Here is a 5,000-nt window from a genome sequence, read left to right on the forward strand (position 1 = left end):
TGTGTTAATTACTTGGCATTACATGTTGTCCTATAATGCTTATTATATTGATTGAGGAACTCACCCTTACGCCTATTTTTCAGGTAACGAGAAATGAGTTGAGTAGAAGCTAATGCTTGGAGTCTAGAGTAGTTTCTTATGGGTCATGCTCTGATAGATGTAACATCGGGAGGGAATGTTTTAATTAATTTGATATTGGTTGTTGGATGATTTACATGTATAGTGTTACATGTTTTACATTGATGTTGAATTTGATTCCGCTGCGAATTATGCAAAAGACCTTATTTTGATTTAAATAAATGAGCATGACAGGATATTTGATGAATGTAGTGAAATGAATGTGTGACACCCTTCGGGGCATAATTACTCTGATGAATATATGTGCATTTTAATTATAATAATTGGGGTATTTAGAAGGGTGTTACATTAGTGGTATCAGAGCATAGTCGGTCGAGTCGAGTCGTAATTTTTCTGGTTCCCCTGTACGGGATAGGTGTTGTTTAACCCTATCAGTACTTATTGTTTAGCTTGTTTGGGTTTTCAGAATAGAGATGGCTGGAAGAGGTAGAGATGATGCTGCAATTGCTGAGGCTCTGGGTATGCTGGCTGGTGTACTTGGAGGAAATCCGAATGTTATGGGAATGGGAGCTGCTCGTCAGTTGAGTGAGTTCCAGAAGAACAATCCTCCAATGTTTAAGGGAGCATACGATCCAGATGGCGCTCAGAAGTGGTTAAAGGAGATAGAGAGGATCTTCAGAGTAACTGAGTGTGCTGATAACCAGAAGGTCAGGTTCGGTACACATATGCTGTCAGAGGAAGCTGATGATTGGTGGGTTGCTACTCGCACTGAGTTGGAAGCTGCTGGAGATGCTGAGATTACTTGGACTGTGTTCAGAGAGAGATTTCTGAGGAAGTATTTTCCCGAGGATGTCAGAGGAAAGAAAGAGATAGAGTTCTTGGAATTGAAGCAGGGTAACCGGTCTGTTACGGAGTATGCTGCTAAGTTCACAGAGTTGTCTAAGTATTATACTCCCTATGCTGAGGCTGCTGGGGAATTTTCAAAGTGTGTGAAGTTTGAGAACGGGTTGCGTCCCGAGATCAAGCAGGCGATTGGATATCAGAGGATTAGAGTGTTTTCTGATTTGGTTGACTGTTGCAGGATTTTCGAACAGGATTCCAAGGCTAGAGCTGAGAGTTATCAGCAGAGGGTTGATAGGAAGGGCAAGAATCAGATTGATCGTGGAAAACCATATGCTGCTGGCAAAGGTTTTCAGAGACAGAGTGGGATGAAGAGGCCTAGTGGGGGAGACTCTAGTGCTCCTGTTAAGTGTTACAGGTGTGGTCAGGCTGGACATCGTATCCATGAGTGCACCAGTAATGAGAAGAAGTGTTACAAATGTGGAAAAGGTGGTCATTTGGCTGCAGATTGCCGGTTGAAGACTGTGACTTGTTTCAACTGTGGAGAGTTGGGTCATATCAGTCCACAGTGTCCTAAGCCGAAGAAAGAGAATCAGTCAGGAGGCAAGGTTTTTGCTTTATCGGGTTCTGAGACTTCTGCAGATGATCGTTTGATCCGAGGTACGTGTTATATTAATGGCTTTCCTCTTGTAGCTATTATTGACACAGGTGCTACTCATTCTTTTATATCTTTGGATTGTGCTGTGAAGCTTAAGTTAGAGATATCTGAGATGTTGGGAAGTATGGTGATTGATACTCCTGCGAAGGGTTCAGTGACCACTACTTCTGTTTGTTTGAATTGTCCTTTGAGTATTTTTGGTAGAGCCTTTGGGATAGATCTTGTGTGTCTTCCATTAGTGCAGATTGATGTTATTCTGGGTATGAACTGGTTGGTGTTTAACCGAGTCTATATCAACTGCTTTGATAAGACTGTGATATTTCCTGAGATTGAGGAAGGGCAGAGTCTGTTTCTATCAGCCAGGCAGGTGAATGAGGAAGTGGCAGATGGTGCAGAGTTGTTTATGCTGTTAGCGACTTTGGAGGCTAAAGATAAACTGGTGATTGGCGATCTAGCTGTGGTGTGTGACTTTCCTGATGTGTTTCCGGAAGAGGTGAATGAATTGCCGCCAGAGCGTGAAGTTGAGTTCTCGATTGATTTGGTACCTGGTACTAGACCGATATCGATGGCTCCTTATCGTATGTCTGCTGTTGAGCTAGCTGAATTGAAGAGTCAATTGGAAGATTTGTTGGACAAGAAATTTATTCGTCCGAGTGTGTCACCGTGGGGTGCACCCGTGTTGTTGGTTAAGAAGAAAGAAGGTACTATGAGGTTGTGTGTGGACTACAGGCAACTGAATAAAGTGACGATCAAGAATCGGTATCCTTTACCGAGGATTGATGATTTGATGGATCAGTTGGTTGGTGCTAGGGTGTTCAGCAAGATAGACTTGAGATCTGGGTATCATCAGATACGTGTGAAAACTGAGGATATTCAGAAGACTGCTTTCAGAACCAGGTATGGACATTATGAGTATTCTGTGATGCCTTTTGGTGTGACTAATGCGCCTGGAGTGTTTATGGAGTATATGAATAGGATTTTCCATCCGTACCTAGATCAATTTGTTGTGGTGTTTATTGATGACATTTTGGTGTATTCGAAATCTGAAGAAGAGCATGTTGAGCATTTGAGAGTGGTTTTAGAAGTTCTCCGAGAAAAGAAGTTATTTGCTAAACTGTCTAAGTGTGAATTTTGGTTAGAAGAAGTTAGTTTTCTTGGGCATGTGATTTCAAGAGGTGGTGTTGCTGTTGATCCTTCTAAGATAGAAGCGGTATCTAAGTGGGAAGCTCCGAAGTCAGTTTCTGAAATAAGAAGTTTTCTTGGACTGGCAGGTTACTATAGGAAATTCATTGAGGGATTTTCTAAGTTGGCGTTACCGTTGACAATGTTGACTAGAAAGGGGCAAGCGTTTGTTTGGGATTCAAAATGTGAAGAAGGTTTCCAAGAGTTAAAGAGAAGGTTAACTACTGCTCCTATTCTGGTATTACCGAGTTCGTCGGAACTATTCGAGGTTTATTGTGATGCTTCATTGTTGGGTTTAGGTGGTGTGTTGATGCAGAATAAGCAGGTTATAGCTTATGCTTCGAGACAGCTAAGAGTTCATGAGAGGAACTATCCGACACACGATTTAGAGTTAGGAGCTGTGGTATTTGTTCTGAAGTTATGGAGGCATTACTTGTATGGATCAAGATTTGAGGTTTTCAGTGATCATAAAAGTTTGAAGTATTTGTTTGATCAGAAAGAGCTGAATATGAGACAGAGGAGATGGTTAGAATTTTTGAAGGATTATGATTTTGGTTTGAATTACCATCCGGGTAAAGCAAATGTAGTGGCCGATGCGTTGAGTCGGAAATCCTTACATATGTCTATGTTAATGGTTAAAGAGTTGGACTTAATTGAGCAGTTTAGAGATTTGAGTTTGGTGTGTGAGAGTACTCACAATAGTGTTAAACTGGGAATGTTGAAGTTAACAAGTGGTATTCTGGATGAGATCAGAGGGGGTCAGAAATCCGATATGCTTTTGGTTGATAAGTTGACTTTAGTGAATCAAGGTCAAGGTGGTGAATTCCGAGTTGATGAGAATGGTATTTTGAGATTTGGTAATAGGGTGTGTATTCCAGATGTTACAGGACTTAAGAAGAGTATTCTTGAAGAAGGACATCGTAGTGGCTTGAGTATTCATCCTGGAGCTACGAAGATGTATCATGATTTGAAAAGGTTATTTTGGTGGCCGGGAATGAAGAAAGAAATCGCGAGCTTTGTTTATTCCTGTTTGACTTGTCAGAAGTCAAAGATTGAGCATCAGAAGCCGTCTGGGCTAATGCAACCGTTGGCTATTCCAGAGTGGAAGTGGGATAGTATCAGTATGGATTTTGTTTCTGGTTTACCGAGGACAAGTAAGAATTTTAAGGCTATTTGGGTGATTGTTGATAGATTGACGAAGTCGGCTCATTTCATTCCGATCAGAATGGATTATCCGTTAGAGAGGCTAGCCGAGTTGTATATTGAGAAGATTGTAAGTTTGCATGGTATTCCGTCGAGTATTGTTTCGGACAGAGATCCTAGATTTACATCGAAGTTCTGGGAAGGTTTGCAGAAGGCTTTAGGAACTAAGCTGAGATTGAGTTCTGCATATCATCCGCAGACTGATGGTCAGACTGAGAGGACGATTCAGTCATTAGAAGATCTTTTGAGAGCTTGTGTTTTGGAAAAAGGAGGTGCTTGGGATTGTTATTTGCCTTTGATTGAGTTTACCTACAACAATAGTTTTCATTCGAGTATTGGTATGGCACCGTTTGAAGCTTTGTATGGTAGGAGATGTCGGACGCCTTTATGTTGGTATGAGTCCGGTGAGGGTGCTGTGGTTGGACCGGAAATTGTTCAACAAACTACAGATAAGATTAAGATGATTCAGGAGAAGATGAGAATTGCTCAGAGTCGTCAGAAGAGTTATCATGATAAGAGGAGGAAGTCACTTGAGTTCCAAGAGGGAGATCATGTGTTTCTTCGTGTTACTCCGATAACTGGTGTTGGTCGAGCTTTGAAGTCAAAGAAGTTGACTCCTCGATTTATTGGTCCTTATCAGATTTTGGAGAGGATAGGAGAGGTAGCCTATCGTATCGCTTTGCCGCCGTCGCTTGCGAATTTGCATGATGTTTTTCATGTGTCTCAGTTGAGGAGATACATTCATGATCCGTCGCATGTTGTCCAAGTAGATGATGTACAGGTGAGAGATAACCTGACTGTTGAAACATCACCTATGAGGATCGAGGATCGAGAGTTGAAGCAGTTGCGGGGTAAAGAGATTGCCTTGGTGAAGGTAGCTTGGGGAGGACCAGCAGGTGGCAATGTGACTTGGGAACTCGAGAGTCAGATGAAGGAGTCTTATCCGAAGTTGTTCGCTTGAGGTATGTTTTCGAGGACGAAAACTCTTTTAGTGGGGGAGAGTTGTAACACCCCGATAATAATATGTATTTATTTAAAT

Source organism: Lathyrus oleraceus, unplaced genomic scaffold (genome assembly GCF_024323335.1).
Source record: "Lathyrus oleraceus cultivar Zhongwan6 unplaced genomic scaffold, CAAS_Psat_ZW6_1.0 chrUn0195, whole genome shotgun sequence".
In the NCBI taxonomy this organism is placed as follows: Eukaryota; Viridiplantae; Streptophyta; class Magnoliopsida; order Fabales; family Fabaceae; genus Lathyrus; species Lathyrus oleraceus.